We start from the raw sequence: 11113 nt of genomic DNA on the forward strand, positions 1-11113 counted from the left end.
AGAGTAAGAACTAACATTTCGGTAAGCAAACAAAAGAACATAAAAGAAATTCAGGAAAATACTAGAAAATGAATAGATGATTCCAACAAGTGATAGCGAAATTTTATCGTTACAATTTTAAATTTTAAATTAACGGAAACTAATTTAAATAAACTTATATCTATAATTATCAAATTCGTAACAATATTTTGGCAGCAAACATTTAATTTATTACAATCATTGTGTGCGTAAAAGTTTTAAAAGGTCTGTAAATAATAAACAATTTATTTGAGGAATATTTGGAACATATATTAACAATTTTTAATAGCGATTAGCTGGTTTAAAATTTGTGTACACAGCCCTGTTTTTTTTTGTTGTTGTAGACTTAAATACATTTTTGCTACCGAAAATTTCGCTAGAGGTGCATACCGGCCTTAAAAATAAAAACGTTAAGCAAAAGTTTTGAAGCATCTTCCAAGAAGTGTAAATTTGAATATACGCAGGTATTCCTTAAAAGCACAATACTTTTTTAAAACCATTGGTGCAAATAGCATGCATCAAGTTTGCTAATTCTCCATCTGCCGTAATAATTTAAGCAAAATCTTCCTTTTTTTAGAACAATGTCCGGAAATCAACTTGTGAATTATGTCGTCAAATTGTTGTATCTTGGTTCTGATGAGCATCAACAAGGAAACAAACCGAGCTTTACGCGTTTAAACCAAAGCGGGGGATTTTTCGATACAATGTTTTCGTACCTGAGAGGTGTTCATCATTTTACCAAAAGGAATATATCCGATAATTTGGCAAATAAACGGAAATTTTGGCAATTGATTGTCCGAACTGTAAGTAAAATTATTGACGATTGTCCGAACTGTAAGTAAAATAGAATTAGCATTGGTAGAGAAATTCGCCATTAAAAACTCATTTTGCAATACTGAGTTTTGATCAGATTTTTTAGAAGAATTCAGAGATTCACTCTGTCGTCCAATCAACCAAATATTTGGTTAAAATTTTCACATTCTGTATATATATTTAGTTATTGCTATTGACTTTTTATGTTAAATAGTTTATATTGCATCTCTATCACGCGCTTGAGGTAACTATAATATTACTAATTTGAATTACTTTTTGCTTACTTTAATCAAAATGAACTAATAACGTTAAAAAAAAATTCTATACAAATGAAGTTTGAAAACGTTTTCCTAGAACGGGTGAAGTTTACTAATTTGCGTTCGTAAGTTTCTCAAATGAGTACATTTTCATACCCTGCGCACCACTGTGGATTACATATAAGTTGGGTGTTGCATATGTTTGCAACACCCAGAAGGAGACTAGATACACACACATTGTGTCTTTGGAAATAATGATCAAGTCGGTAGCCATGTCCGTCCGTCATTCCTTTTTCTAAGTCTAGGTCGCAGTCCAATCGTCTTAAAATTTGGCACAAATGTGTTTAAGTCAGAATAGAACTTTTTAATTTTGGTAGAAATCGGTTCCAATTTAGAAATAGCTTCCATATATATCTTTCGCCCGATATGCACTTATATTACTACAGAGTCCAAAGTTTTAATCCGATTTTCGTGAAATTTTGCACTGCGACTAGAATTCACATTCTTACTATGGGGTATGTTCCGATATTCGGAATCGCACACATTTCGTTTGGCGATATACATATTCTTAACCCCTAGGGTTACATACAAATTTAAATTTTGGCAACACAATTTTATTTGATCAGAATTTTAAATAAAAATTGGATTTAAAAAATCGCCACTGCTAAGTCGAAAAATTGTGAAAATGACTGACATTTTCCTATACCTCTAATACATATGTATGACTGTTAAATTAGAACATTACCCAATTTTCATTTTAACCCTGTCGAGTTTGACAAGTATAAACAATTCTGTCCAAATCGGTTGATTTAAATATATGTATATAGAAATCTTTATATACAGTTCTCAACAAATTTTAAAGACTTAAGATGGTATCACAAATGTTGGTCTGGAGAATGACACAGGCTATAATATATTAACTTTTTTGTATCATGTTGCAATTCGTAAAATGTTTTTGTTATATTTTTGTAAAATAAAACAACGTTTTACTTAATGGTGGGTTCACTTTTTATGGGTGTGTAAAACCATACGCGTTATCGACATGTTAATGTATCTAGTAGAAACAAGTATATATGCTGTTGTAAATTCGGCCAGGCCGAATGTTTATGTGATCCATCTTGGATCAATTAAAATAGTTTACTTCAAACTCCTCTCGTTACTTGTAATTGTTTGAAGGTACTTTGTCAAGAAGATAGCTTCAAGTGGTACAGGTCAAGAAATTTAAAGTTTCTATATTTGGAGGCTTCAGCAGATTCTGGATTTATAGGAATCATTTTAGTATGCATTTTAAACGAGTCTTAAATTCCTAAGCGTTCAAGTGAATCCGATGAAATATTGTTATCATATGATTTGATATTTAATACTGTAAATTTTTACTCCCATTTCTCGAATAAGCACAAGAAATAGATCTGGAACATTTGTTCTAATTTGGAAGATAAGTGCTCCTTCTATACTCTCAAGAACTTAAATCGATAGACCGATATATCAAACACTGATATAAACCAAATTTGAATTATCTCTTTATGGATCTCAATTATTTCCATGTCAAATTTATCCATAAAAAAACATCGTTGCAAAAAGTAGTATCCCAATAAACACAAACGTTTGAAAAATACTAAAATTCAATAATTTTTCAAACATTTTTTCAAAGGATTAGGGTAATATTCAAGTTGAGAAATTGTTGAGAAAATCGCGTTCTCAACAAAAAACAGACATTACCCTCAACAGTAAAATTCAACACAATAGCAATAATTTCTCAATTGTAATCCTCAAATTGAAGTGCATCGCTACTCAATAATTTCTCAAACAGTTTTCAATGTGAGAAAAATAAAAAACTAGCATTGTTGCGAATACTTTCAAACCACAATTTGTATGAAAGTCAATCCTAGTTCTAACTGAAAGTCAATACTAAATTTCTAGGGATTTTGTAAATTTTATTATTTTTTCGTTAACAAATATAATAATCTTAAAAATAACATTAATAATATATGAAAATAATAATATTATACCAATCAAAATGTAATTATCTTATTAAACGTATTAATAAATAAAACTATGAATACAACTTTAAATATCTTAAACATTTTTACATGTATAATTCCATTTCCTCCATAATGTTGGTGTCATTAATATGCTGGCAATTTGAAATATTTACTATCGAGGAACTTGTTGGCTTGTGTGTTAGAATAGATTCCAGCAAGAGGAAATCACAAAATATCAAACTGATGACGGGATGTAAATTGATGTAATGCACATTTTCATCCAGAAGTTCTTGATATAGGAATTGTTGCACTTTGTTTTAATTGGTTGCACTTTGTAAGTTTTCTGAAAACTTTTCTTTGTTGTTTCCTTCATCGGTTTTTCATCGGCCAACATCTTCCAAGAATATACCATTCAATGATTTTAGTTTTCTGCAAAACAATCGAGTTCTGTGATTTCCATTATGTTTTCATTTCACTTTTTATTTTGACTTACCAATTTGTATTTCTTCCAACTGACCACGTACTTCGTGATTTCCTCAAGAACGTTGGTGTTACAAAATTGTTGTTATTAAAATACTGGCAATTTTCAGGAACTTGATGACCAGATAATTGGAATAAATTTCCAGCAATTTCAATTCACAAAATAACAAATTAAACCGATGATGCACATTTTCATCCAGAAGTTCTTGATATAGGAATTGTTGCACTTTGTTCTAGTTGGTGGCACTTTGTAAGTTTTCTGAAAACTTTTCTTTGTTGTTTCCTTCATCGGTTTTTCATCGGCCAACATCTTCCAAGAATATACCATTCAATGATTTTAGTTTTCTGCAAAACAATCGAGTTTTGTGATTTCCATTATGTTTTCATTTCACTTTTTATTTTGACTTACCAATGTGTATTTCTTCCAACTGACCAGGTACTTCGTGATTTCCTCAAGAACGTTGGTATTACAAAATTGTTGTTATTAAAATACTGGCAATTTTCAGGAACTTGATGGCCAGATAATTGGAATAAATTTCCAGCAATTTCAATTCACAAATTAAAATTTAAACCGATGATGCGATATAAATTAAACTATCGATGTGATGCGAATTATCATCCAGTAGTTGTTGATATGGAAAAGCATAAATACCAAGTTTTTTTGGTTGCACTTTGATTTATGGAAACTTTCTCTTCTCGATAAACCACTACCATTTTTCATCGGCCAGCCTCTTAATGTGTCCAAGAATCAGCATCCAAATATTTTAGTTGTCTGCAAAGAGATTTGAGTTTAGTGACTTCCTTCAACTTTTCATTTCGTGTTTTAGTTTTACTTACCAATTATTATAAGCAATTTCAATTGATTATTAAAAAATGTCCACATTTTTGTATTTCTTCCACGAACTTTGTTGTCCAAAGTAGTATTGAAAACCATGTGGTTTTTTCGTTGCATTTCAGGGTAGTGTTTTGTCAAAGTTTTCTCCAATTATCTTCAACACATTTTCAAAGTTTTCGTCAACATTTTGCCAAATTGGTTGTAATTCGCAAACAATTTGAAGATGAATTGAAGATGAGCTTTTTCAAGTCAAGTTGAATTTATGTTGAAAATGATATTTACCCTCAAACTGAAGAGCTGTTGCATTTGAAAAACGCTCATCCTGTGTTTATTGGGATTCTAAAGAATATCAATTTTTACAACAGTGTTATTAGGTCTGTTGGCGTACTTTTTGTGTAAAAATTATACTGTAAAAATTTGTAAGAGAGAGTAAAGGTTGAGTTACATATCATGCGTTAATCCGTGCGTTGATGGAAGGGTTGATATTTTTCAGTTTGAAGCACAATAATGTTGCTTTCAAAGAGAAATTTCAACTCTTCAATCAACGGACGCATTAACGCATAGTATGTAACTCAACCTTAACAGCCAATTCCTGATATCCGAAACGAATGCTTTCGTTCGACTAGTGTGTTCAAAACCTATGAATTTATAAAGGAAAATCCGCTGTTTGGCATTTCATGAGAAAATGGCTGTGATATTATGTTTTGATTGTTGGTTACATATTTTGATTTTGGTTATATACGAAGCTCATGTACTGTAATGTTTGCCCTTTCACATTTGTTTCTTTTATATGTTTCCCAAAAATATTTTTCATGTTTAATTGTTCACTCAAATTAGGTGTCAAAATCCACCAGGCTAAGTACAATATTGAAGTCTTTTGAGGAGTTTTGTAAAAGAAATAACTTTGAATGCTTATATGACGAACTTAAGCATCACATGTCCTCCAGCCATAAAGTTTCAAATTTTGACAAACAACAGATGAAATCAAAAGTTATATCGAATACACAGCAATCATTTTCCAAACATGGTATCATCAAACAATTTCAAATTTCACAAACTGATTCAATCACACATCCAATTCAAGATTTTAGAACAATTAGCCCAAAAAGCCCTTCAAATCCAATTGTATTCGATACAGAATATTCGATACAGAATACTATCATTTTTCAACGCGAAACAATGATTGAGTGGAACTTTTTTCGCACCAACAAACAGAGTACCGGCCTTTATGAAATTGAACGCTACCGAAAATTTCGTTAGCATAAATAGCAATGCATTTCTAATGGGAATGAAATTTTTCGCTAGAGGTGCATACCGGCCTTAACGCTGTGCGCGTGCTAATAATTCTGCATATAAAATTCAATTACTTGTATTTTTGGCTTTTTATGTAGAATACTTGAAATAAATATATATTTTTTGAGCTTTTTGGTGTTTTGCAATAGAATTCGATTATCTTTGCATATTTGTGCCCTAGGTTACAATCATGTGAAAAGTGTTGCCAACTTAAAGAGACAAAATTTTGGACAATCAAATATTTACTATGTGCCGTTCAGACGCCACAGATTTGTCGATTGTCGTGCGAAATTACCATTGCCCATAAAAAATGCATACCTTATTTTGCTAATGAAATTTTGTTGAATAATAATAGAAGTTCTATACAAAACAACTACATAAACAATATAACAATATTAGTTTCATTAGCAAAGATAAAGTATATTTATTCTACAGGGTTGGCATTCGCATTAAAATGTAGGGTTGGTAAAGGGCGGCAAAATGCTATAATTATACCTCCGTCCTTGTTTTGCACATTGGATATATTGAAATGTTACAAAACAAAAAAGGGCGTCATGGTGCTCTATATTGCCATCCTTGTCTTTTACGCTTAAAATTATATTAAACTTCACGCAGTATCAAAAGCGCGCAATTTTAATAATCTTCTTCTTACTTGGCATCTACACCTTGTATGAACTCTAGTGACAATAGTTCTGTTCGCGAACATTGTTAGCAAAAATGATCGGGTAGAAATATGAAGCTTTCAACAATATATATATATATATATATATATATATATATATATATATATATATATATATATATATATATATATATATATATATATATATATATATATATATATATATATATATATAAAGGGTGATTTGTTAAGAGCTTGATAACTTTTTTTAAAAAAAAAACGCATAAAATTTGCAAAATCTCATCGGTTCTTTATTTGAAACGTTAGATTGGTCCATGACATTTACTTTTTGAAGATAATTTCATTTAAATGTTGACCGCGGCTGCGTCTTAGGTGGTCCATTCGGAAAGTCCAATTTTGGGCATTTTTTTCGAGCATTTCGGCCGGAATAGCCCGAATTTCTTCGGAAATGTTGTCTTCCAAAGCTGGAATAGTTGCTGGCTTATTTCTGTAGACTTTAGACATGACGTAGCCCCACAAAAAATAGTCTAAAGGCGTCAAATCGCATGATCTTGGTGGCCAACTTACCGGTCCATTTCTTGAGATGAATTGTTCTCCGAAGTTTTCCCTCAAAATGACCATAGAATCGCGAGCTGTGTGGCATGTAGTGCCATCTTGTTGAAACCACATGTCAACCAAGTTCAGTTCTTCCATTTTTGGCAACAAAAAGTTTGTTAGCATCGAACGATAGCGATCGCCATTCACCGTAACGTTGCGTCCAACAGCATCTTTGAAAAAATACGGTCCAATGATTCCACCAGCGTACAAACCACACCAAACAGTGCATTTTTCGGGATGCATGGGCAGTTCTTGAACGGCTTCTGGTTGCTCTTCACTCCAAATGCGGCAATTTTGCTTATTTACTTAGCCATTCAACCAGAAATGAGCCTCATCGCTGAACAAAATTTGTCGATAAAAAAGCGGATTTTCTGCCAACTTTTCTAGGGCCCATTCACTGAAAATTCGACGTTGTGGCTCGTTAGTAAGTCTATTCATGATGAAATGTCAAAGCATACTGAGCATCTTTCTCTTTGACACCATGTCTGAAATCCCACGTGATCTGTCAAATACTAATGCATGAAAATCCTAACCTCAAAAGAATCACCCTTTATATATATATATATATATATATATATATATATATATATATATATATATATATATATATATATATATATATATATATATATATATATATATATATATATATATATATATATATATATATATATATATATATATATATATATATATATATATATATATATATATATATATATATATATATATATATATATATATATAAATTTTTAAAATAAATGATTCAAGGATAATAATATATAGATTCGATAAAATCATGACTAAGCGAACACGAATATTATTGGTACACATATGAAACCTTTGTTAAAAAAATTTGCCGCTATAGAGTACTGAAAAAATATTTTAGCGCTCCTTGACTTTTCTCCGTTCATAGATGAGGTACGCCCATGGGGCTTTCACTGGGGGATGCTCCAAGGGTGCAGCTACCTACGTATATCCACTTTAGTTCGTTGTCGTGGGGTGTAAATAGGTGAAAATCGGTGTTGAAAATAGTTGAAATAGTAACAGAAAGTACTTTTACCCCCTTGACTTTTCTCTTCTCACAGATGAGATACGCCCATGGGGCTTTCACTGGGGGATGCTCCAAGCGTGCAGCTACCTACGTATACCCACTTTAGTTCGTTGTTGTGGGTTGTAAATAGGTGAAAATCCATATCGAAATTTTTGATAAAATTACTTAGCCCCCTTTTAAAATTGAAATAAGCTACGTTTATGGAAATATAACGGTAGCTTTCTTCTCAATCTGGGCTTTCTATTTATTTAAAAATTTAAAAGAAATTGTATCCATAATGCGTTCAAAAACGGACATAAAAGTAGATTTGAACCCCCCTGATTTCTTCTCACACAGATGACCTACGCCCATGGGATTTTCAGTGGGGTACGCTCCACAGTTGGGGTTACAAATGTGTACCCCCTGTGGTTCGTTCTCGTCTATCGGAAATAGCCAAAAAGAGGCTTGAATAGTTTAGGCATATAATTGGGTTATAACTCACTCTATTTTAAAGTCGTAAATATAAAACAATTAACAAAATTTGTTCATATTTGGTTGCATTTAGTCTATCAGCAACAAATCACGACGAAATTTGGTTGATTTTTTGTGAATTTTCGTTGAAAAGTTAAAATTTTAAAATTGACCCCCCTCAGACTTAAACCCAGCTACGCTCATGGAATCTCCAGAATAGTCTTCTACACCCTTAAAGCTAATAGAATCAATTAAAATTTTGTAAAAACTGTGCCCCAGCAATGATTTTTAGCTCTTAGAAAATACATTAATGTCCCCCCTTTTATCTCGTTAACTAGATGACCTACGCCTCTGGCGTTTGGGGGAGAGGATTCTCCTAGCTCGGGGCTAATATGCTATACCCACTTTTGCCTTTTAACTCTTCCTAGAAATGCCCGAAAATCGACCCACAAAATTGGCCTAAATATAATTGACCCCGCTCAGACTTAAAGCCCAGCTACGCTCATGGAATCTTCAGAATAGTCTTCTACGCCCTTAAAGCTAATAGATTCAATTGATTTTTTTTTAACTGCGACCCATCAATGTTTTTAGCTCTTAGAAAATACATTAATGTCCCCCCTTTTATCTCGTTAACTAGATGACCTACGCCTCTGGCGTTTGGAGGAGAGGATTCTCCTAGCTCGGGGCTAATATGCTATACCCACTTTTGCCTTTTAACTCTTCCTAGAAATGCCCGAAAATCGACCTACAAAAATGGCCTAAATATAATTGCTCCCCCTCTGACTTAAAGCCCAGCTACGCACATGGAATCTCCAGAATAGTCTTCTACGCCCTTAAAGCTAATAGATTCTATTGAATTTTTTTTAAAAACTGCGACCCATCAATGTTTTTAGCTCTTAGAAAATACATTAATGTCCCCCCTTTTATCTCGTTAACTAGATGACCTACGCCTCTGGCGTTTGGGGGAGAGGATTCTCCTAGCTCGGGGCTAATATGCTATACCCACTTTTGCCTTTTAACTCTTCCTAGAAATGCCCGAAAATCGACCCACAAAATTGGCCTAAATATAATTGACCCCCTCAGACTTAAAGCCCAGCTACGCTCATGGAATCTCCAGAATAGTCTTCTACGCCCTTAAAGCTAATAGATTCAATTGAATTTTTTTTAAAAACTGCCACCCATCAATGTTTTTAGCTCTTAGAAAATACATTAATGTCCCCCCCTTTATCTCGTTAACTAGATGACCTACGCCTCTGGCGTTTGGGGGAGAGGATTCTCCTAGCTCGGGGCTAATATGCTATACCCACTTTTGCCTTTTAACTCTTCCTAGAAATGCCCGAAAATCGACCCACAAAATTGGCCTAAATATAATTGACCCCCCTCTGACTTAAAGCCCAGCTACGCTCATGGAATCTCCAGAATAGTCTTCTACGCCCTTAAAGCTAATAGAATCAGTTAAATTTGTTTAAAAACTATGTCCCAGAAAGGTTTTATAGTTATTAGAACTTACATGAATTTGCCCCCCTTTATCTCATTAACTAGATGACCTACGCCTCTGCCCTCTTTGCGAGGGAGTTCTCCTATCTCCGAGCTAATGCCCTATACCCACTTTTGCTTTTTAACTCTTCCTAGAAATGCCCGAAAAAGTCCAATGAATGTAAAATACATCTTTCCATATTTTTTTGAATTGCATTTATATTACTCTAAATAACTTTTTGCTCAAAATTGTGTTAAGTATACACGCGTTTTCGTTCAGAAAATGTGTCATGAAGCAAAATATATTTAATTTGTTGCAAAAAAGTCTTAAATTCGCAACAAAAAAGAAAATTAAAAAAAATTAAAGTGGTTTGTGTCTTCGCTAAAACAACTTTAGAAAACAACTTTAACTTCACACCCTTAGGTATCTAACTAAAAAAGGCCGATTAAATACGTATATAATTAAGTTTAAAGTTTCTATCAAAATAAAATTTTGACAACATTTTCTATAGAAGTAAAATTTGGAAAAAAAATTCTATAGAAATAAAATTTGGAAAAAAATTTCTATAGAAATAAAATTTGGAAAAAATTTTCTACAGAAAAAAACATTTTTTGACAAAATTTTCTATAGAAATAAAATTTTGACAAATTTTTCTATAGTAATAACAATTTGACAATGTTTTCTATAAAAATAAAATTTCGGTAGATTATTTTTGGCTCGAGTGGCAACCATGATTATGAACCGATATGGACCAATTTTTGTGTGATTGGGGATCGGCTATATATAACTATAGACCGATATGGACCAATTATGGCATGGTTATAAGGGGCCTTATACTAACACCACGTTGCAAATTTCAACCGGATCGGATGAATTTTGCTCCTCCAAGAGGCTCCGGAGATCAAATCTGGGGAACGGTTTATATGGGGGGCTATATATAATTATGGACCGATATGGACCAATTCTTGCGTGTTTGTTAGAGACCACATTCTAACACCATGTTCCAAATTTCAACCGGATCGGATGAATTTAGCTCCTCCAAGAGGCTCCGCAAGCCAAATCGGGGGATCGGTTTATATGGGGGCTATATGTAATTAAGGACCGATATGGACCAATTTTTGCATGGTTGTTAGAGACCATATACTAAAACCATGTACCAAATTTCAGACGGATCGGATGAAATTTGGGGTTCTCTTAGAGGCTTCGTAAGCCAA

At 32.8% G+C, this 11113-nt stretch overlaps 1 long non-coding RNA gene across 1 annotated transcript; it reads right to left on the reverse strand.

The window, feature by feature from the left end:
* Positions 1–3001: 3001 nt before the first annotated feature.
* Positions 3002–5845, reverse strand: LOC142226020 (uncharacterized). Its single transcript, XR_012719574.1, has 4 exons — positions 4388–5845; positions 3960–4322; positions 3564–3895; positions 3002–3499 (listed from the first exon to the last, which is right to left on the reverse strand). It is a non-coding gene; the product is annotated as an uncharacterized LOC142226020 (long non-coding RNA).
* Positions 5846–11113: the final 5268 nt, after the last annotated feature.

This window comes from Haematobia irritans, chromosome 2 (assembly GCF_050003625.1).
Source record: "Haematobia irritans isolate KBUSLIRL chromosome 2, ASM5000362v1, whole genome shotgun sequence".
NCBI lineage: Eukaryota > Metazoa > Arthropoda > Insecta > Diptera > Muscidae > Haematobia > Haematobia irritans.